Source organism: Bufo bufo, chromosome 4 (assembly GCF_905171765.1).
Source record: "Bufo bufo chromosome 4, aBufBuf1.1, whole genome shotgun sequence".
Classification (NCBI taxonomy): domain Eukaryota; kingdom Metazoa; phylum Chordata; class Amphibia; order Anura; family Bufonidae; genus Bufo; species Bufo bufo.
The window spans coordinates 615,813,051-615,837,405 of NC_053392.1; the positions used below are offsets into that span (position 1 = coordinate 615,813,051).

The window sequence follows — 24,355 nt, forward strand, 5'->3', positions numbered from 1 at the left end:
AGTCAAATGAGATTTATGAAAGGTTCTTACCATTCACAGACACCGATCCGGGTTTTTTGAGCTCACTCGTCGTTCCACCTGAACTTTCCTGCAGTAAAGATCCCACATTAAAGACATGAGAAAACAGAAAACTATACTCCACTGCTAGCTGATCTTATATCCAGGCGAAGATCAAACTCCCCTAGAAGACATGAACCTTTCTGCCCTGAAGAAGAAGGAGCTCCTCACGTGGTGATCAGACAGGATCAACATTCAGACAAGTATCTTACACATATGAAATGTGACATTTTTCTGCATGAAATGACCTGATCCTATCCTGGAGAGGACGCTGTGCTCATCACCTCCAGTTCTTACATTATTGTACGGTAAAAAGCCTGTCATTGCTTCTGGAAACTGAACCTTATATCCACTTGCTCTTGTCCTTGGTGACCTGATTCTAGATGAGAATGTAATGTTTTGCAAAAGCAGGAAGATTCTGTACCTGATGAGTCAGTCACTGGCTGTTAATACAGGACAGTATCTGCTGTAGATGCAGCTGACTGGCATTGTGCTGTCATTTAGTCTATGACTTACATCTACTCTGCAGGACTTTATTTTTACCCACATTGAATCTCAGTTGCCAAGTGGATGTCCAAACAGGAGAACATTTAATATAATCTTTTATGACACCAGAAACCATTTGTAGCCAACAACAAGATGCAATGGAGCCTACAGTATACTCCACTGCTGCTGGGGTTCCAGCATATGAGGAAGCAAAGAAAATCATCTGCGGAAGCAGCAAAGAGCAATGGCCCCAAAGTAATCCAGAATGTCTGTAAGTAACAGTGTGTGTGAACTGTATACAGTTGCAAGAAAAAGTATGTGAACCCTTTGGAATGATATGGATTTCTGCACAAATTGGTCATAAAATGTGATCTAATCTTCATCTAAGTCACAACAATAGACAATCACAGTCTGCTTAAACTAATAACACACAAAGAATTAAATGTTACCATGTTTTTATTGAACACACCATGTAAACATTCACAGTGCAGGTGGAAAAAGTATGTGAACCCCTAGACTAATGACATCCCCAAGAGCTAATTGGAGTAAGGTGTCAGCCAATTGGAGTCCAATCAATGAGATGAGATTGGAGGTGTTGGTTACAGCTGCCCTGCCCTATAAAAAACGCACACCAGTTCTGGGTTTGCTTTTCACAAGAAGCATTGCCTGATGTGAATGATGCCTTGCACAAAAGAGCTCTCAGAAGACCTACGATTAAGAATTGTTGACTTGTATAAAGCTGGAAAGGGTTATAAAAGTATCTCCAAAAGCCTTGCTGTTCATCAGTCCACAATAAGACAAATTGTCTATAAATTGAGAAAGTTCAGAACTGCTGCTACTCTCCCTAGGAGTGGCCGTCCTGTAAAGATGACTGCAAGAGCACAGTGCAGACTGCTCAATGAGGTGAAGAAGAATCCTAGGGTGTCAGCTAAAGACTTACAAAAGACTCTGGCATATGTTAACATCCCTGTTAGCGAATCTACGATATGTAAAACACTAAACAAGAATGGATTTCATGGGAGGATACCACAGAGGAAGCCACTGCTGTCCAAAAAAAATATTGCTGCACGTTTACAGTTTGCACAAGAGCACCTGGATGTTCCACAGCAGTACTGGCAAAATATTCTGTGGACAGATGAAACCAAAGTTGAGTTGTTTGGAAGAAACACACAACACTATGTGTGGAGAAAAAGAGGCACAGCACACCAACATCAAAACCTCATCCCAACTGTGAAGTATGGTGGTGGGGGCATCATGGTTTGGGGCTGCTTTTGTCATGCCCTGCTCGGACGGTGTGCGGAGGTCTGTCAGATTGGCAGCATGTGTCTAACCTTTTGTTTGTTTTGGAATCATGCTGGATCCGCCTTCCTTCAGGTGCTCTGGGTGGGGTCATTGGCTTAAATTGCCTTCAATCCCAGTCTGGCCTTGGATTCAAGGAAGGAAGGATTGTCTGTTCCAGCTCAGATAAGTTTGGTTTCTGTTTGTATTGATTGTTTTCTAGGCTATTTGTGTGTCTTCTGCCCCTTCTCCCCTTTCACCATCTCAGGGATTCTAGGGTGTTTGCAGTCCAGGCACGAGGACACATCATTCCTACCATCAAGGTCTGAATGTGGGCTTAGCAGCATAGGGAGAGAAGTCAGGGATGTGCTAGGAGGTGACCTTTCCCCAGCATCTAGCCTAGACACTTGTGTATTTGGTTGTCTGTGTATCTGAGATCCTGTCCAACGTGACAACTTTGCTGCGTCAGGGCCTGGACGGATTGCTATCATCAAAGGAAAAATGAATTCCCAAGTTTATCAAGACATTTTGCAGGAGAACTTAAGGCCATCTGTCCACCAGCTGAAGCTCAACAGAAGATGGGTGTTGCAACAGGACAACGATCCAAAGCATAGAAGTAAATCAACAACAGAATGGCTTAAACAGAAGAAAAATACGCCTTCTGGAATGAACCAGTCAGTCCTGACATCAACCCGATTGAGATGCTGTGGCATGACCTTAAGAAAGCGATTCACACCAGATATCCCAAGAATATTGCTGAACTGAAACAGTTCTGTAAAGAGGAATGGTCAAGAATTACTCCTGACCGTTGTGCACGTCTGATCTGCAACTACAGGAAACGTTTGGTTGAAGTTCCTGCTGCCAAAGGAGGTTCAACCAGTTATTAAATCCAAGGGTTCACATACTTTTTCCACCTGCACTGTGAATGTTTACATGGTGTGTTCAATAAAAACATGGTAACATTTAATTCTTTGTGTGTTATTAGTTTAAGCAGACTGTGATTGTCTATTGTTGTGACTTAGATGAAGATTAGATCACATTTTATGACCAATTTGTGCAGAAATCCATATCATTCCAAAGGGTTCACATACTTTTTCTTGCAACTGTATACTGTATAAATCCCATGCACCTTAAGGACCCTCTGATGTCACGGGGTCACATGGCATTCTCAAGTGACGTGACTCTGAAGCAGGTGCAGGCTTATGTGGCAGCAAGTCCCTTTCATACACTTCGGAGGAGTTTGAGCCGGGGCTGTTTTGAAGCAAAAATTTGTGTGTGGAGACATGGCAACAGATGGCGACCTGTGTACTGGTGGGGGTTGGGGGAGATGTTGAGGATAGGTAGAAACCTCAGCTGCACTTACTTGATGATCCAGTGGGGCATTCTGCTTTTCCTGTGGACAGTCCTGGGAATACAGAGGACTGGGACATCTCTCTGGTGGATTTCTCTGACTGGATCCATCTGTAGAAAATACACACAGTGACTGAATACATTGTCTATATGTGATGATCAGATGATGGGGAATCTGACTCTCAGAACTGTTCTCTCCTCTACAGTTATGGAAGGTCTCCTCTTACCCGGTGATGTGAGGGACTGGTGATTCTCCATCATGACGTCCTTGTACAGATCCTTATGTTTTTCTAAATACTTCCACTCCTTCATGGAGAAATAGACAGCAACATCCTGACACCTTATAGAAACCTGACAACACAAGGATACAGTCATTACCAGACGCCTCCCTTGGCGTTATTGTATAATGTCCCAGCAGCGCTCACTTCTTCGCTCAGCAGCTCAGTGATCCTGGTGGTAAGTTCTAGGATCTTCTGCTCATGTATCAAGGAATGAGGTGGAGGCTCGGTCATGGGGCTCTGGGTCCTGCTCCATCCTCCTGACACACGGGGTGTCACACACTCACCAGACGACTTCTTCACTACTGTGTAATCCTGTGTATGGGGAGACGCCGATCACTACAGAGATTCTAAGAATCCTTCAGCTTTCCAGTCATTTCCCTTTTTTATTACTAGAGATAAGAGTGATTTCATGTGAGACTCTCACCTCTCCAGTTATCAAGGAAGTGATCTCTAGGGTGAGGTCTAATATCCTTGCAGCCATGTGGTCTCTGTCCTTGTACAGATCCTTGTGTTCTTCTAAATACTCCCACTCCTCCATGGAGAAATAGACAGCGACATCCTGACACCTTATAGGAACCTGACAACACAAGGATACAGTCATTACCAGACCCCTCCCTTGGCGTTATTGTATAATGTCCCAGCATTCCCAGCAGCGCTCACCTCTCCGCTCAGCAGCTCAGTGATCCTGGTGGTAAATTCTAGGATCTTCTGCTCATGTATCAGGGAATGAGGTGGAGGCTCGGTGATGGGGCTCTGGGTCCTGCTCCGTCCTCCTGACACACGGGGTGTCACACACTCACCAGACGACTGCTTCACTACTGTGTAATCCTGTGTATGGGGAGACGCCGATCACTACAGAGATTCTAAGAATCCTTCACCTTTCCAGTCATTTCCCTGGTTTATTACTAGAGATAAGAGTGATGACATGTGAGACTCTCACCTCTCCAGTTATCAAGGAGACGATCTCCAGGGTGAGGTCTAATATCCTTGCAGCCATGTGGTCTCTGTCCTTCTCCATCCTTGGTGGGTCATTGATGGAAAAGACCATTGGCTTTCAAGAGAAGAGAATCCTGCACCTAAGGAACCTGAGGGAAACAAGTGAGTGCAGGTTAAGAGAGCACAGTCAGTGACTTGTAGGTCAGGGACGCATTGTAGATTAATCTGGCCCACAGGCTATGGGCATTTCTCCATTTGATTAATTTAAAGGCAGACTGTATTACTATGTTTTTTTATGTTTTCTCATTTGTAGATTATAACCTGGACCTACGGAGAATATAACTGATATAATCTGCTGATCTTCTGATTTGTTATCCTTTTAACCTCACTACTCTAAAAGGAAGCATATATGGTTTTATCTTTCTACAATAATATGGAGATCTGCTGGTCAGTTTTGGCTTGGACATTTCTGGTGTTGGAATTGAGCTTTAAAATATAATCTTCTTATTTCCATGTGTAATTTTATGTGTTTCTATTTAAATTTTTGTCCCTAATTGTCCCTGGATGAACCAATAGTATTGAGGAAAAGTGTTGGGACCCAGAGGAGACCTCGTGGCTCAGTTAGTCATGTAGGTGTATTGGGATCTCCACTGGGGACATTGATGATCTTATGGTCATCACTGGGATCTTTATGAATACACTTTCACACTTGGTGTTTTTGTTAGTGTTGTGTATATCACCAATACATCTTGTGTTTTATATTTCAGAACAGCTCGGTGCCTCTGGTATTTATTGGCGGGATTCTTCTGTGCCTATAGTCCAATTATCTCTGCATTATGCAACGTTCACCATGATCTGTGTTTAGCAGATGGCTTATAGTCCGTATCTCTGTAACCTGTAATCAATTTAAATAACGGTCCCGGATATTGTCGGCTGTTCAGGTAAGACCGCAGCGTGTCCCAATACGGACGCAGATACGGTTGAATACAAGGATGAGGCAAGGAGTCGTCAGCTCCCTGCTCCACCATTCCCCGGCCTGTGCTCTCCCTAGCAGGCAGGCGCGATGCAGTGACATCATCTGTGTCTGCGGAGCAGAGAGGCAGAAAGCACAAGCCGGGGGGTGATGTGCTCCATTCACTGGGGGGACGGGGCTAGGTAGTACTTTTATATTTTATGAAAAATACAGGGGCAACACTATTTAAACGGGGGCACCAAGGGGGGCAACTCTACGCTGAGAGGAACTCTAAGGCCACCTGCTCACGATGCGGGTGATCTCACATAAGATCTGCATGAATTTCCGTGCGGATATCTGTACGTTTTTGCTCCATATCCGCACCAGAATCCGGAATCTCTAATTGCGGATTTTGATGCGGATTAGATGCAGTTTTGCCACAGATCTCACACTTCATTTGAAAAGGGTGAAATCCGCAGTTAAAACTGCAAACATTATTGACATTCTGCGGATTTGGAAATCTGCACGGCAGATCAATTCCTGCATGGAAACAATCCGCAAACTGTACATGAGATTTGGGTCACCTCATCCGTGTTTGGCTGATCTTAAATTTGCGGAGCGCAAAACACCCAGCGGTCGTGTGTATGTGCCCTTACTGTGAGAGGGTATGACTACTGAGTGGTGCACTAAGGGGAATAACTACTGTGTGTGTTACACTGGTGTTCTGTGTCCGCCGCTGCTCTGCACTTCTTTTTCTTCAGCATTGCAAGGGTTAATCACTCCTTGAGTTCTGTGTGGAGCCATCAGGCTGCTGCTGATGAGTTAGGGTGCACGCACACGGACGTAGTTTTGATTCGCAACCGATCCATTCATCTCAATCCGTAAGTGTGTTCTGCGGCCACGGCCGCCAAAAAAGGTAGAACATAGAAAAAACTGATATTCGACATGCCCTCGGCCGCTATCCGTGTTTTCGGATCTGCAGTTTTTTCCTTTTAGGTTTCTTACCGTCGGTCTATGATTCCTAGGGGGCCCTAGAGGGCTGAACCGAACCAGCATATAGACCATATAATCAACATATATATATTTTTTTTTTTTGCTACTCCACGTGAAAACACAGAAACCATCACCAAGAGAGGGATTCAGGAAGGGTGCTGTCGAGGGGTCTGGAAAATCCGATTACCGGTAAGTGTAATCATCATTTTTCCCCTCCACACGACAGCACCACAGAGAGAATTACAGAGGAATAGAACCCTTCCTAGGGAAGGACCACCGCTTGTAAAACCTTTCTACCGAAAGATAGATCAGAGGAAAACCTTTCAGCCCAAGAAGTGGAAACAGAGCGAGTAGAGTGAGCCTTCACCGAGACTGGAGGAGACAGACCCTCCTCCAAGTAGGATTGCATAATACCCAGTCTAAGCCATCTAGACAAGGTACTCTTGGTAGCCTTCTTCCCTTTATTCGATTCTGAAAAGAGAATGAACAAAGCAGAAGACTTTCTCCATCCTTCCGTAACTTTGAGATACTGTAATAAGCATCTCCGGACATCTAGAGTATGAAATGCCACTTCCCCAGAATTTTTAGGATGGTCACAAAAGGAAGGAAGAATTATTTCTTGGGACCTATGAAATTTAGAGGACACTTTGGGTAAAAAGGCTGAATCAGGTTGAATAATGACTCTGTCATCCAGAACCCTAGAGAAGGGAGGATTAATGCAACTCGCTTATTCTTCTGGCAGTGGTGAGGGCTACCAATAAAACTATTTTGTAAGTAAGATGTTTTATGCTAGAAGAAAAAATGGGTTCAAAGGGTGCCTTGGTTAAGGAATTAAGCACAAGATTAAGATCCCACGGGGGGACCCTGGGGGCAAGACTGGCATCATTCTATCAACTGATTTAAAGAATCTAATGATCCATAGATTCGAGGCAAAGTTTTGTTCGAATAGTACCGACAGGGCAGAGACCTGTACTTTAGGAGTACTCTTTGCCAGACCTAATGAAAGACCGTTCTGTAAAAATTCCAGGACCTGGGAAATAGGGACAGATAAGGGTAAATTTTTTGGGTTAAGATTACCAAATTCAATAAATTTTTTCCAGGTTCTAGCGTAGATTGAAATAGTCACAGGCTTTCTGCTTTTAAGCAAAGTCGCAATGAGTTCCTGAGAGAACCCCTTCCTGATCAATAAGTTCCGCTCAAATTCCAAGCAGTCAGATGGAGACCACTGACCGCTGGATGAAAAACCGGACCCTGGGACAGCAGATCCGGGATGTCTGGTAGAATCCAGGGGTCTGATATCGACATGGTCCGGAGTAGAGTAAACCATACCCTCTTGGGCCAGAAGGGGGCAATGAGGATAACCCTTGCCTTGTCCTTCTTGATCTTTTTCAGGACTGATGGGATCAACTGGAAGGGGGGAAAGGCATAGGCTAGGGGGAAGTTCAACTTCAGAAGAAAGGCATCCACCCCATAGGGCAGTGATGGCGAACCTATGGCACGGGTGCCAGAGGCGGCACTCAGAGCCCTCTCTGTGGGCACCCGCACCCTAGAAATAGTCTATGTTGTACCAATATGCCTTAGACTTCTCCTGTCAGTCATTAGCGCAGGGCGCACCATGAACAGCACAGGCAGCACAGTGAATGTAGGCAGGCTATTGTAAATAAATGATAAATTACATGGAAGATATTCTATATTGGACTGTAGTATTTAGGGTAAATTGCTGTGTTGGCACTTTGCGATAAATAAGTGGCTTTATGTTTGGGCACTCGGTCTGTAAAAGGTTCGCCATCACTGCCATAGGGGAACTCCCTGGGATTTAGCGAGCAAAAAGGTCCACTTTCTTGTTCTGGCTTGAACCAAATAGATCTATTACCGGCATGCCCCAAGACTTTGTGATCATGGAAAATATTGAATTGTTCAAGGACCACTCCCCTTGCTTTAAGGGGTACCTGCTTAGGAAATCTGCATGAACATTCTCCTTCCCTTTTATGTGGAGAGCTGATACATGACTGTTTTTCTAATGTCCCTAGCAATCTTCTCGCTTCCCACCCTAGGGTTACCGATCTTGTTCCCCCCTGGTGATTCACATATGCCATGGTCACCTGATTGTCTGAGAGAATCCTCACGTGGCCTGTGCCTAGTAGGGACTGAGAAGCTTTCACGGCCAGTCTTACTGCCACTAATTCTTTCCGATTGGAAGAGAACAATCTCTGACTTGGGGACTATAGACCCTGAAAACTGTTCTCCTGAATATGGGCTCCCCACCCCCAAGGGCTTGTATCCATGGTCAGGACAATAGGATCTGGATAGGATCAAGGGACTCCCTGAACTAGATTGTCCCTGTCCAGCCACCAGTATAGACTCTTCAATGTCGTGTTTGAAATTTTTATTCTGACATCCAATGCCCCCTTGTACTTTTTGAAGGCTGTTAAAATCTCTGACTGTAACTGGCGGGAGTGAAGTTGTGCCCACTCCACCGCAGGGATGCAGGAAACTAGAGACCCCAGAACCGACATTGCCTTTCGAAGAGTCCGAGAGGTGGAGGAAAGTGACCTGATTTGTTTCCAAATTTTTTCTTCTGGAAGATATACCTTCTGTGTTTCTAAATTCAAACCAGGCCCAGAAACCTCTGTTTTTTTACAGGTTTTAATCTGGATTTTTTGTAGTTTATTATCCACCCCAGTTCTTGGAAGGTCTGTACCACCATCTGAACGCTCTTCTTGCATCTGAGCCGGGAATTCGCTATGATCAAAAAACTATCAACACGTTCCTGATCCTTATGAATGAATGAAACCATCTCTGCTACCACCTTTGTGAATATCCTTGGGGCCATGGACAGGCCAAAGCCTGGAATTGATATTGTTGAATGTAACCCTCTATTGGAATCGCCACCCTGAGGTATTTCTGAAATTCCTGGTGCATAGGAATATGAAAAAGGCGTCTTTTAAATCTATTACTGCCATGAAACAATGAGGGAAAAGAAGCTGGACCAAATTCCTCATTGTCTCCACTTTGAACTTTTTGTACAGCAGAAATTTGTTCAAATCCCTCAGATTGATGATAGTCCTGTGAGAACCATCTGGTTTTGGAACTAGAAAAAGATAGGAGAAATAGCCTTCGGATTGTTCTTCTAGGGGAACAGGAATCAGGACATCTTTCTTTATAAGGTCTAATACTTCTTTTATTATGGGAAAACAGCCTTTTACACAAATGCTTTTTGTAATAACGAACCTTTGCGGAGGCAAGGAAAGGAATTCTGGTTTTAGACCTGAACGAATGACCTCCAAGACCCAAAGCCCCGCAATCTTTTCCCAGGCTGCCTAGAAGATTTTTAGCCTTCCTCCCATTTTTGACCTGGCGTCATTGTTGAGGTTGTTTTTTATTTGTAGAGAAAGAGTTTCCAAAAAGGAATCGTTTCCCCCCAAAATTCTTGGATCTGAATCTCTGGTCTTTATCTCTGACTGGTCTTCTACCCGTGTTATTCTTATAGAGACGAAAGGACTGCCTATTCCTAGAACCAAATAACCCGGGGAGGATTAGGGACCATCCTCCTTCTTTTACTATCAGCTGCTTTGTCTAATAGGTCATCTAGCTCAGGACCGAACAAAAATTCTCCCTGGCAGGGGATGCCACATAACCTTTGCTTAGAGGCTATATCCCCCCCACTCCAACTCTTAAGCCAAAGGCCCATCCGAGCGGAATTGGTAAGGGATGCCGACTGCGCACTGAGCTTGATAGAATCGACTAAAGCGTCTGTTAAGAAGTCAGCCGCTTTTTGTAGTGTTGGCAAGGAAGATAAAATCTGTTCCCTAGGGGATCTTTCTTTTAATTGCACTTCCAGTTGCTGCAACCAAAGAGCTAGTGTTCTAGCTGTAACAGTAGCGGCTATAGCAGGGCAAAAGGATAACGTGGAGGCCTCCCAAGCTCCCCTAAGGAAAGATTCAGCTTTTTTATCTAAGGGTTCTTTAAGCACACCAGTATCCTGAAAGGGAAGTGAGGATCTTTTTGAAACCTTAGAAATGGCGACGTCAATTTTTGGGGCTTTCCCCCAGTAGCAGGAATTAACCTCCTCAAAAGGATACTTGTGCTTAAAGGACCTAGTGGCAAAGACTTTCCTGCCTGGCTTTCTCCACTCCTTGTGAATTAAGGACATGATTCTATTATGTACTGGAAAACAACGACCTTTCCTTTCCTTTAACCCTTCAAACAAAGAGTCTGCTACTGATTTATCATCTTTGACGTCCTGAATGTTCATGGTAGATCTTATGACCTTTATTAACTTATCCATATCTTCCGGAGGAAAAAAAGGAATTAGCCATAATCTCATCTTCTGAAGAAGAACCAGAAGAAGACGACTCCTGAGGAGAGTCACTGTTGTCAGATGAGTAATTCTGAGATAGCCTAAATTTAGAACTTTTCTCCTTCACTGATGTTCTAGCCCTCTTGCTTGGCTTCAAGGAATTTTTAACTTCGGTTTTAATGAGGGATCTTATATTTTCTAACAATGAAGGCGACTTGTCAGAAATGGTCTTGTCGATGCAAGCTTGGCATAATTTCTTCACATAAGAAGAAGATAGTGATGTCCTACACAGCGCACACCCTTTGTTTTTTCTTCTTGTCAGCATTTTCTTGGGTTTAGGCTGGAAAAAAAGACAATACAAAGGGCCAAAAATGAGATGGAGTATCATAAATGAGCCACTTACCCCAAGGAAGATAGATCAACTACCAGGATGGGATTCACCATTTCTCCCTCTGCAGATTCTTGTCTTCTTTCTTCCTCCATGGCAGAAAGGAGGAAGTAGGGAGTCTATTCACAAAGAAAAATTTAATACGGTAGTTAACTTTTAACCCGCACATTTACTAATGGTGAGGGAATCGTATATAGGAAAGGGATCTCCATACATTCAGTCAAGCGCAGACCGTCCTGTAATAGCTCAGGGACTGGTCTGGCTTGTTCTTCTTACATACCGCACGAGCGGCGTCCCCCACAGGAAGCGCGTCATCATGCGCACCGCTCCTGCGTCTCACCGCCTCCCGGAAGACACCGCCCACCTGACTTTGCGGAAAACGCGTCATTCGCGCGCACCGCTCCTGCGTCTCACCGCCTCCCGGGAGACACTGCCCACGTAACTTTGCTGGAAACGCGTCATCACGCGCATCGCCTACCGGAAGTGACCTGGCGTGACATCATGTGCCCGGAAGCGTTCCACACCGGCCCGCTATTTTCAGAAAAAATGTGCGACAGAGCCTTGCCTCAAGGATGCCCACATGTCGCGCCGCTCCCGGATGGCGCTTTCATGGGGCAGAGCTCTCCCTGAGAGGTAACCCACATGCCTGCCGCAAGATACAGTGGGCCCCCGGAGCACCTCCATATCCTAGGGTCCGCCTGCCCAGCAGCGCGATGGACTCCGGCAGCTACCGTCAGCCCTCTAGGGCCCCCTAGGAATCATAGACCAACGGTAAGAAACCTAAAAGGAAAAAACTGTAGGTCTCCCACTCCAGGGACAGGAAACCACTGAAGGGGTAGATAGGCTCCACCCTTTTATTTCTGTAGGTTTCCTGTCCCTGGGGGTGGATCCCTCTCTCTGTGGTGCTGACGTGGGGGAGCGGAAAATTCTCCCTCCTTGGGCTTTTTAAAATATAGTCATATGAAGAGAAAAAAAAAACAAGCAGTGTCTCCGGAAAGGCTGGTAGTAAACATGTGCAAAAATGGAAAATCGCAGGTTGCTAAAGGGGTTAATGTTTGGTTATACGATCAGCCCCATTACATGTCTATGGACACACAGGTATATAGATCCTTACACTATAGCGGTCTACACACCTGTATAATATAACTCCAGATACACAGATAACTAGCGTCACCAGCGCTGTAAATAGTCATCTATGGGGGAAATAACCTGGGGGTTCTGATTAACCCCTTAATGATCTGACAATTTTGGGCTTTCATCTGTCAATTTTTTCATCCTCAATTTCTAAAATCCATAATGTATAGATGACATTGTAAATGATTCTGTGGAATACAATGATTGCAGCGATACCATGGTTATTTTTTTCTTTACAGTTAAGACACTTTCTGGAAAAAATAATTTGTTTTTGTGTCGCTTTGTACTGAGAACGACGACTTATCTGTTCTCCCATAAATAGAGCAGGGGGGGGGGGGGGTTGATGGTATCATGGGTACCATTCTGGGGTACACACATTATCATATTTAATGTAATTTTTTGAAAGGGAAGATGACCTAAAAACAGCAATCCTGGCATTATGTTATCGGAGGACGGTTACCTTCCGTTTCCATCCATCATTAAACCCTTCCTGACCAGCGCTGTAGTACTACGGCGCACAAATTGGGCCGGTGCAGGAGCTGCGCCAGCCTGATCAGCTGCAGGGGACCGGCTGTCCCCATTAGCCAGACCCCTGCTGTATGCGTCAGGATCGGTGAAACACAGATGCCGGCGCATTAACCCTCACTATGCCGCAGTCACAAAAACAAGATTTCATTCTGTTCAAAAATGCATTTACTGTGTAAAACTTAACAAAAATAAAAATACTAGACATATTAGGTATCGCCACATCCTTAACAACCTGCTCTATAAAAATATCACATTAAATGCCCTCTCAGGTGAATACTTTATAAAACATTCTTACAAACTACGCTTTTTTTTCACCTTGCTTCACAAAAAGTGTAATACCAAGCGATCAAAAAGTCTTACGTACCCTAAAATGGTACTAATGAAAAATTCACCTCATCCCCCAAAAAATAAGCTTCCACATAAGTCAATCCCTTAAAAAATTAAAACCAATGGCGCCCATAAACCAATACATCAAAATCTGCCTCTAAAATCCATATGGCGCTCCTTTTCTTCTGACCACTGCCATGTGCCCATAGAGCAGTTTACCACCACATATGGGGTATTTCTGTAAACTGCAGAATCAGAGTAATGCATATTGAGGTTTAGTTTGCTGTTGAGCCCTGCTGTGTTGCAAGAAAAAATTGATTAACATGAAAAATCTGCATAAAAACTTACATTTTTAAATTTCGCCTCCATTTTCCTTTAATTCTTGTGAAACACCTAAAGGGTTAACAAAGTTTGTAACATCAGTTTTGAATAATTTGACCGGTGTAGTTTCTACAATGGGATCAGTTAGGGTGGTTTCCATTATAAAGCCCCTCAAAATCATTTTATAACTGAATTGGTGCTTAAAAAGATGGTTTTGGAAATTTTGTTGAAAATTTGAAAAATTCTAACGTCCTAAAAAAATAAAATGACATTTACAAAATGATGCCAACATAAAGCAGACATATGGGGAATGATGACTGATAACTATTTTATGAGGCATTACTATCGGTCTTAAAAGTAGAGAAATTCTAATTTAGAAAATTGTGAATTTTTCTAAATTTTGGGTAAATTTGGGATTTTTTTAAATGAATATAGGACAAATATATTGACTCAAATTTAGCACTGTCGTAAAGTCCAATGTGTCACGAGAAGACAGTCTCAGAATGGCTGGATAAGTAATAGTGTTCCAAAGTTATTACCACATAAAGTGACATATGTCAGATTTGCAAAAAACTGCCCAGGGTAGAAAGGGTTAATAGACCTCGCTGTTGTCAGCCATGTTTCCATTACATTTCCTGGGAAAGAAATAACTGAAACCTGATGAAACCGACACAAACCGAGCGCAACTGACGCTCCGAACAACTCATCCGGACAGAACAGAACTGAGGAGACGAGCCCTTATGTGTTACACGCTGGTCGCTGCGGTCACGGTGATACAACCACAGACAGAACTGATGGAACTTGTGTGTAAAACCATCCGTTCTCTCAGCTCCTGACACAATCCGTATCGCTCGTGTGACATAAGCCGAATACAGACGACTCCTGCTGATCTCACAAGTGCATCGACCGCAGCCACCAGATCCACCAACATGTCCATCATCAGCGCAGGTCAGGAAGGAGATGAAGAGAAGTCCTGTCCCCGTCCTGTCAGTCGCCTCTTTCCTCTAATCGCTGGTGTTCTGCTCCGGGGCCAGTGATGGGTCCGGGGTTTGTCCTGCTGCTCGCACAGCTGCAGGTTTGTTACTATCACATGTGTGTGCAATTATTTACCCCCAACTGTGCAAACCCCAATCCCTGCGGCCATCACTGAACCCCCAATATCACCAGCATCAAAGGGCTATTCCCGTCTCATAACGTGAGGTTCTATCGCTAGGACTGGTCATCAGTGTGCGGTAGGTGGGGGCTCGCCTCTATCAGGACCCCACTAATCCTGGGAATGGAGGGGCTGCAGAGCTGCTTTACTGCTGAATCTCCTCCACAGTCCCTGCTCATTAGAGCTCCGGCCTCCGCTGTGCAGGGACAGTGAGGAGAGGACACAGCGCTGCAGCCCCTTCATCTAGAAGAGGTTGTCCCCACCGACCACACACTGACTCCATATCCTAGTGATATCACAGAACATTGTGTGATGGAAGACCCCTCTAATCCAGGAGAACAGCCCCTCTTACAGGGGTCTGGGGGTCTCCTAATATTCCAGGGGGAGAGCAGACATGTCTGAGGAGAACTCCCCTCCTGACCTCCAGACTGTGTGAGCAGAGACTCTCTTTGGCCGGTGCTGCCCCCTGCTGGCTGGACCTGCTATATGTCACCTATAGAACCGCTCCATTCTAATAAACCCAGAACCAAGACCAATAACTGACCTGCAGATCTCACCTCCTGGGGCTGCAGGACCTGCGATGACGTCACACTGGTCACATGACAGGAAGTGCTGCACAGGGAAAAACCTCCACTGCTTTACTCCTCCCCTCATGTGACTGATCACATGACCATGACATCATCAAAGGTCCTGTAGGGTAATGTCTAAACTCCATGCTGGGTAGAGACGAGGGTTGAGCGTATTGAGCTTCAGATTACTAATTTATTATGTTTTTAAAGATTTAGAAATGAAAACCGAATTAATTCCCTAAAGTCTCACGTGACTTCAGGCGAAAAGATTTTAGCTCCACGGAGACGGCATTAAAATAGAAGTTATTGAACAAATTTACTTCAGATTGAGGATCCAAAGCTCGATTCCCTCAACACTAGAGAGACCTTCTGATGTCTGACCACAGCACATGGGATGGAGATATGACCCTTCTGCTACATTCCACAGCTGCTTCAAACCCATGTGACTTCAGCATGTCATGTGACCCTGTAACGTCACAAGGTCCCTTGGATATAAGATCTACAGATAAGTTACTGTAGACTCCTCCAATATACAGCAGAGACTAGAAGGAAATGGGTAAAACTGTTCTCCATGTGCAGCAGACCACTCTTAGGCGTCTGGGGAATCCCTTGCCCCTTAGGGTACTGTCAGGATTAAGGACCGCCTTATTCCTAGTTATTATGATTGCTGTGATATTATATGTTTTATGGGTATGTGTCGTAGTGTAACATAGTCCAGTGTGATTCACAATTATATACAGTATGTATTTATGTATTTGTATTGCCAGGTCAGCAGCCATTGATGAATAGGTTGAAGGCTGCATATAGTGCCGAGATGTCTGCCTCATACCTGTGAAAACAGCCGCCTGGTCCCCGGGTGGGTAGTTAGCACAGAGATGCTAACCAGGATGGGCCCTTTTGCTGATCATAGAAACATAGAAACATAGAATGTGTCGGCAGATAAGAACCATTTGGCCCATCTAGTCTGCCCAATATACTGAATACTATGAATAGCACTTGGCCCTATCTTATATGAAGGATAGCCTTATGCCTATCCCATGCATGCTTAAACCCCTTCACTGTATTTGCAGCTACCACTTCTGCAGGAAGGCTATTCCATGCATCCACTACTCTCTCAGTAAAGTAATACTTCCTGATATTACTTTTAAACCTTTGCCCCTCTAATTTAAAACTGTGTCCTCTTGTGGTAGTTTTTCTTCTTATAAATATGCTCTCCTCCTTTACCGAGTTGATTCCCTTTATGTATTTAAAAGTTTCTATCATATCCCCTCTGTCTCTTCTTTCTTCCAAGCTATACATATTAAGGTCCTTTAACCTTTCCTGGTAAGTTTTATCCTGCAATCCATGTACCAGTTTAGTAGCTCTTCTCTGAACTCTCTCTAGAGTATCTATATCCTTCTGGAGATATGGCCTCCAGTACTGCGCACAATACTCCAAGTGAGGTCTCACCAGTGTTCTGTACAGCGGCATAAGCACTTCACTCTTTCTACTGCTTATACCTCTCCCTATACATTCATTTCGTGCTGCCCTATTACATTGTCTTCCCACCTTTAAGTCTTCTGAAATAATTACTCCTAAATCCCTTTCCTCAGATACTGAGGTCAGGACTGTGTCAAATATTCTATATTCTGCCCTTGGGTTTTTACGCCCCAGGTGCATTATCTTGCACTTATCCACATTAAATTTCAGTTTCCAGAGTTCTGACCATTCTTCTAGTTTTCCTAAATCCTTTTCCATTTGGCGTTTCCCTCCAGGAACATCAACCCTGTTACATATCTTTGTGTCATCAGCAAAAAGACAAACCTTACCATCGAGGCCTTTTGCAATATCACTTATGAAGATATTAAACAAAATTGGTCCCAGTACAGATCCCTGTGGAACCCCACTGGTAACATGACCTTGTTTTGAATGTTCTCCATTGATTACAACCCTCTGTTGTCTGTCACTCAGCCACTGCCTAATCCACTCAACAATATGGGAGTCCATGCTCAATGACTGCAGTTTATTGATAAGTCTTCTATGTGGGACAGTGTCAAAAGCCTTACTAAAATCTAGATATGCGATGTCTACTGCACCTCCACCATCTATTATTTTATTCACCCAGTCAAAAAAATCTATAAGATTTGTTTGACATGATCTCCCTGAAGTAAAACCATGTTGTTTTTCATCTTGCAATCCATGGGATTTTAGATGTTCCACAATCCTATCCTTTAATAGGGTTTCCATTAATTTGCCTACTATTGATGTCAGACTCACTGGTCTATAGTTGCTCGATTCCTCCCTACTACCTTTCTTGTGAATGGGCACGACATTTGCCAATTTCCAATCTTCCGGGACGACTCCTGTTACTAATGATTGGTTAAATAAATCTGTTAGCGGTTTTGCCAGCTCACCACTAAGCTCTTTTAATAATTTTGGGTGTATCTCATCAGGCCCCTGTGACTTATTTGTCTTCACCTTAGACAGCAAACTTAGAACATCTTCCTCTGTAAAGATACATGCATCAAACGATTTATTAGTCATCCTTTCTAGTGGAGGTCCTTCTCCTTTTTCTTTTGTAAAAACTGAACAGAAGTATTCATTAAGGCAGTCGGCTAGCCCTTTATTCTCTTCTACATACCTTCCGTCCTTTGTTTTTAATTTAGTTATTCCTTGTTTTAATTTCCTTTTTTCATTTATATATCTGAAGAATGTCTTATCCCCTTTTTTCATAGACTGAGCTAGTTTTTCTTCTGCCTGCGCTTTAGAAGTTCTTATAACTTGCTTGGCCTCTCTCTGCCTAATCTTGTAGATTTCCTTATCTTCATTGCTCTGGTTTTTTTTATAATTACAAAATGCTAGCTTTTTATTTTTAATGATTTGGGCCACTTCTGCTGAGTACCACAGTGGTTTCCTCCTTTTTTTGCTTTTACTGACAAGTCTAATGCAATTTTCTGTTGCCTCCAATAATGCACCTTTTAAGTAGTCCCATTTCTCCTGGACTCCATGTAATCCGTTCCAGTCTGATAAGGACTCATTTATGTCTAATTTCATTTTTGAAAAGTCTGTTTTTCTAAAATCTAAAACGTTTGTTTTTGTGTGGTGGGACTCTTTCACAGTTCTTATATTAAACCACACTGACTGGTGATCACTAGATCCCAAGGTTTCGCCTACAATGACATCATATACCGAATCCCCATTTGTGAATACCAAATCCAAAATGGCCTCCCTCTGGGTTGGCTCCTCAACCACTTGTTGTAGAGATAACCCCAGTAGGGAATTTAGAATATCAGTACTCCTGGTAGAACTTGCTATTTTGGTTTTCCAGTTTATATCTGGAAGATTGAAATCTCCCATAATGATAACTTCTCCTTTCATTGTCATTTTAGCTATTTCTTCAACTAGTAGATCATCTAGTTCTTTAACTTGACCAGGTGGTCTATATATCACACCTACACGAGTTAATGCATGGTTAGCAAACTGCAACGTAACCCAAACTGACTCTATGTTGGCCTCACCAACTTGTATTAGGTTAGATTTAATGCTATCTTTCACATACAGGGCCACTCCTCCTCCTTTCTTGCCTTCTCTGTCTCTTCTGTATAAAGAGTACCCTGGTATGGTTATGTCCCAGTCATTTCTTTCATTAAACCATGTCTCCGTAACAGCCACTAAATCTACATTCTCAGATGCCATTATTGACCCAAGTTCATTGATTTTTTTACCTAAACTGCAAGCATTTGTAGACAGGACTCTGAGCTTATCATTTCTTAACCTCTGTGCTTCTGACCTGTTCTGGCCCCAGATCCCACTCAGGACAGGGGACAGCAGACTCTCCGGCGCCGTGTGTCAGCCATTTTGGGGATCCACATCGTTTGGAGTGACTGCCCATATCTTCAGCGGTCCCCACAGCCGGAATTTAACTGTTGCATCTCAGTAAGCCAATAGTCCGCATTTTATCCCGTTTATTTTATCTGTTCACTGCATTGTTATTGTATGTATATTGTGTTTTTATCTTTTATCTGATACTTTCTTTTTGTATTGCGCTGCACTATTGTGTATTAAATTTAAACATTAATAAGTCCCTTCCTTGTGGTCTTATAGAACTTGCTCTTTCGGAGGGAATAACGTTACCAGTAGTGTTTCAGAGGATTTTAGGTCCCATATAGATAACTTGTGTTACTGTGTAAAATTTGGGTTGAGAGAATATCTGAGTATAGGCCCCTATTGCCTTACAGTATAGGTGGTGGCAGCTATTGTGATAGAAAATATTGGGGTGTTAGAATCTAGGGGAGTAAGTTAGCATAATTCCATCATCTAGAATAGGTGGGTGGGAATTTATGTGGTAACTTGATGAGCTCACTAGTATAATTCACCCCAGTGACGTGACCTATTGGGTAGGGATCGTGGCAGGTACTTTCACACAAGCGGCAGTACGAATCTGACAGGCTGTTCACCCTATCGGATCCGTCCTGCCGCTATTTCGCCCAGCCACCGCTCCGTCCCCATTGACTATAATGGGGACAGGGGCGGAGCTCCGGCGCAGCACGGCAGTGCGCAGTGAGAGGCCGCCGGACTAAAAAGTCGGACATGCAGTACTTTTAGTCCGGCAGCCTTTCGCCGTGCACTGCCTTGCTGCGCCAGAGCTCCGCCCCTGTCCCCATTATAGTCAATAAGGACGGAGCGGCGGCACGGCGAAATAGCGGCAGGATGGATCCGACAGGGTGAACAGCCTGTTGGATCCGTCCTGCCTCTAGTGTGAAAATAGCCTTAGGAGGTTTCTACAAAATATGTCCCTCTTATAGAGCAAGTAGTCATGACGCCAGTTGCAGTTAAGCAATGAGGACATGGAGTCCACTTTGTGGATGGTAGTGTTGGTACCCAGGGTCGGAATGCCAAAGTGGTGTAGAGTGTCCTATAATCTCTCTGAAGGTGTTGTATGCACATGTCACGGTGCTCCTACCTGGATCTCCTTAGATCCCAGACGTGGTTGTCTGAAGCAGTGCAAAAAGGGGTATTGAACTTGGGTAGTGAATAAGTAGAATAAATGGAGTCCAGACTTTGTATGAACGTTGAACACAGCTTTACTTGAATAAACGGTAATCCAAACAGTTTCCAGATTTTATCTTGGTCATCAGCAGGTATTGGCTTAAGTTTTGGCAGGAAAACACTTCTGTAACAATCTCAGCACTGCTATATCTGCACTCTCTCAGCTTTGCTATGTCAGCTAGGTTAAATAGGAACTTTTCCTCTTCTGCTGGAGCTTAGCTGACTGTAGTCTGTCTCTTACTTTATCTTTAGTCCTAGGAACTTCTTCCTGGCTTCTCAAGCTCACTTAGCTTGGATATAGGCAATGCAAGCCCAGGAGGGGACATGCAACCATGTAGGACTCAGGCAGATCTCGTCCAGGAGGGACGAGGGCCTGCTGCTTCCCCATACAGGGGCTACTCTGAACTAACTCCTAACTAAAACTCCTCCCTCTCTAGAGAGGGGAATAGAATGGAAGAAGGGTTCCATTCTATCTAACATAGCTCTGCACAGATTGCCGCCACCTGCTGGTGAACCGGGCACATTACATGTAAATAGTAATTAGCAAGGGAATACATGCACACATTTTGTAGGAAATGGAAATAAATATAGGAGATGACACATGATGCACCAATAAAGATAGTGTCACGGTCCCTCCTGTGAGAGAGGTGAGAAGATCGGATAGACTTGCTGCATGTGAAGCTATCTGATCGGTCTCTCTGTTTTCCTCTAAATATGTTGTTGTTTGGCAGGATCTCACCTTTCCTCAGGTGCCGCTCGTTATCAATGATGAGGCTCTATTTAGATCCGCCTCACATTGCTGACCATGCGGTTGATAGTTTCTGCTTGGAGTTGCTAGTGCTGTTTTTTCTTGGATCTCCTGCTTCTCCATACATGTCTAAGCTAAGTACTTGTTGCCTTCGCTGTTTCTTATTATCTGGTGTGTGTTGCTTCTAGGTCTCAGGGAAACGCAGGTTCCTTCATTCTGGAAGGAACCAGTTGTCTCATCCCCTGCTACCTATCCTAGGGCTCAACAGTTTTAGCAGGGCTTTAGGTATCCGGTGTATGAGTATTTCCACCATCAGGATCTGCTCATACTGGCAGGAGTTATGGAAAGTCCTAGTGATTACTAGGAGGTCACCATCCCTCTTCCTTAGCTTTTGAGGCCTAGATTGCTGTCTAATCGTTGTGTTGTGCATTTGGTGTTTTCCCTTCCCCTTAACCTGTGACAGATAGTGAGGGTACAAAAGAAGTGGTAATGCCCTTCTGGGGTATGACACATGGTTCCCCCTCTGTCACATAGACCGCTCCCCATGGTTCCCTCTCTCACACAAATCACCACATAATTCCCCCTCTCATACAGACTTCTCCCAATGGTTCCCCCTCTGTCACACAGACTGCTCCCTATAGTTATTCCTCTTGTATTGACCGCTTCCCATAGTTTCCACTCTCTCACACAGACCACTTCCCATGGTTCCCCTCTCCCCATGGTTTTCACTATCTCACACAGACTGCTTTTCAAGGTTCTTCACCTCTCACACAGACCGCTCCCCATGGTTTCTCTTTTCTTGCACAGACTCATGGTTCCCCCATGATATTGAGGAGGCTAAGCTGGCTCTTTCTGGAAGGAACCAGCTGTCTGATCCTCTGCTACCTATCCTAGGGATAATCAGTTTTAGCAGGGTTGTAGGTATCCGGTGTATGAGTATTTCCACCATCAGGATCTGCTCATACTGGCAGGAGTTATGGAAAGGCCTAGGGATTACTAGGAGGTCACCATCCCTCTTCCTTAGCTTTTGAGGCCTAGATTGTTATTTATTCATTGTGGTGTGTATTTGGGGTTTTCCCTTCCCCTTAACCTGTGACATTATAAACTGCCTAGACCGTTATCCTTTGTTTTATCAGTTCAGCCATGGATACTGTTTCTGCACTGGTCGATCATATGCAGGGGCTGTCTTTGGAGGTGGCTGACCTCCGCACGGCCATTGCACAGTTTCAGTGACCGACTGGTTCACAATCCCTCCGGTCGGTAGATTAATTTTTCAGAGATCTGGGACTTATCTACGATGACCCTGATCGGGTTTCCATAGCCGAATCTAAGTTGCGTTGCTTGCGGCAGGGAGAGCGTTCAGAGAGTCATATTGCTCTGAATTTAGTAGGTGGGCAACTGATACGGAGTGGAATGACCCAGTTTTCCGTAGTCAATTTTGTCAAGGACTGTCTGAGAACCTGAAGGACACCTTGGCATTTCAAGCAAATCCAGAATCATTGGAGGCGGCAATGTCTCTGGCGGTGCATATTGATAGACCCCTGAGGGAGAGATCTAAAGTTCCTCTCGCTCGCGACGTATTATCATACAGGGAAGTGGGCTCTTCTGACACTCTGGGTAAAGAGACACTCAAGCTCGTGTCTGGTGATGAGCCAATGCAATTGGGTCAGGTTATACCTGGACTAGGTGATAAAAACTTTAGGGTTAAGAAAAGACTTTGCTTTTTCTGTGGTTAAGGAGGACATTTTGTTAACGTACAGTACAGACCAAAAGTTTGGACACACCTTCTCATTCGAAGAGTTTTCTTTATTTTCATGACTATGAAGGCATCAAAACTATGAATTAACACATGTGGAATTATATACATAACAAACAAGTGTGAAACAACTGAAATTATGTCATATTCTAGGTTCTTCAAAGTAGCCACCTTTTGCTTTGATTACTGCTTTGCAAACTCTTGGCATTCTCTTGATGAGGTAGTCCCCTGAAATGGTCTTCCAACAGTCTTGAAGGAGTTCCCAGAGATGCTTAGCACTTGTTGGCCCTTTTGCCTTCACTCTGCGGTCCAGCTCACCCCAAACCATCTCGATTGGGTTCAGGTCCGGTGACTGTGGAGGCCAGGTCATCTGCACCCCATCACTCTCCTTCATGGTCAAATAGCCCTTACTTTCAAAGTTTTCCCAATTTTTCGGCTGACTGACTGACCTTCATTTCTTAAAGTAATGATGGCCACTCCTTTTTCTTTACTTAGCTGCTTTTTTCTTGCCATAATACAAATTCTAACAGTCTATTCAGTAGGACTATCAGCTGTGTATCCACCTGACTTCTCCTCAACGCAACTGATGGTCCCAACCCCATTTATAAGGCAAGAAATCCCACATATTAAACCTGACAGGGCACACCTGTGAAGTGAAAACCATGTCAGGGGACTACCTCTTGAAGCTCATCAAGAGAATGCCAAGAGTGTGCAAAGCAGTAATCAAAGCAAAAGGTGGCTACTTTGAAGAACCTAGAATATTACATATTTTCAGTTGTTTCACACTTGTTTGTTATGCATATAATTCCACATGTGTTAATTCATAGTTTTGATGCCTTCAGTGTGAATCTACAATTTTCATAGTCATGAAAATAAAGAAAACTCTTTGAATGAGAAGGTGTGTCCAAACTTTTGGTCTGTACTGTATGTCCTTATGTTAAACATTAAGGTGAAAAGGGAAAAGTCCTAATGTGTCTAGGCCTCATCTCACTCTTGGTAGTGTGGATGGGGAAGTTAAGAATGTACTTTTGTCTTTTACCGATAGTACCCGATTTCTCCTGCCTGCCAAAACTGTGGAAATGGAAGTATTTGTTGACTGTGGGGCAGGGCTTAACTTAGTGGATGGCCAATTTGTCCGTATGCATGGATTGAGAACAAGCGCATTAGACAAAAATATTTCTGTGTTTGCGATTAATTCCGCCCCTCTCTCTCAAAAGTGTCTGTCTCAAATGGTGCAGGACATTCGCCTAAAAATGGGAGATTCTCATACTGAATCCATTTCATGTTTTGTGCTGGAGGGTTTGCCTGCTCCTTTGGTGCTAGGTTTACCATGGTTAACCAAACATAACCCTACTATCGATTGGCAAACGAGACAGATTCTTGATTGGAGTGATTTTTGCCTTGACATCGCACGTCGCTTTCTGTTGTAACTACTAAAATGTTACCTTCTTTCCTTTCGGATTTTTCTGATGTATTCTCTAAGGGTGGAGACCAGGAGTTGCCTCCTCATCGGGAGTATGATTGCCCCGCCAACCTTATCCCCGGAGCTAGATTGCCAAAGTCTCGGTTGTATAATCTTTCTAAACCCGAAAGAGTAGCCATGCGAGAGTATATCACCGAGAGTTTGGCTAAAGGTCATATTAGACCATCCAAATCACCAATGGCGGCGGGGTTCTTTTTTGTTAAGAAAAAGGATGGAACTCTTAGGCCATGTTTGGCCTTCCGTGAGCTTAATCACATCACTATCCGTGATCCCTATCCCCTTCCTTT

At 44.0% G+C, this 24,355-nt stretch overlaps 1 protein-coding gene and 1 long non-coding RNA gene across 2 annotated transcripts in view; both read right to left on the bottom strand.

Annotated features, from left to right (window-relative positions):
* LOC120999664 (oocyte zinc finger protein XlCOF6-like) overlaps positions 1–24,355 on the bottom strand; it is a 2,208,135-nt gene that overhangs the window by 733,004 nt on the left and 1,450,776 nt on the right. The window lies entirely within an intron of this gene.
* LOC120999751 lies at positions 48–4,165 on the bottom strand. Its single transcript, XR_005778613.1, has 4 exons — positions 4,113–4,165; positions 3,399–3,522; positions 3,185–3,282; positions 48–88 (listed from the first exon to the last, which is right to left on the bottom strand). It is a non-coding gene; the product is annotated as an uncharacterized LOC120999751 (long non-coding RNA).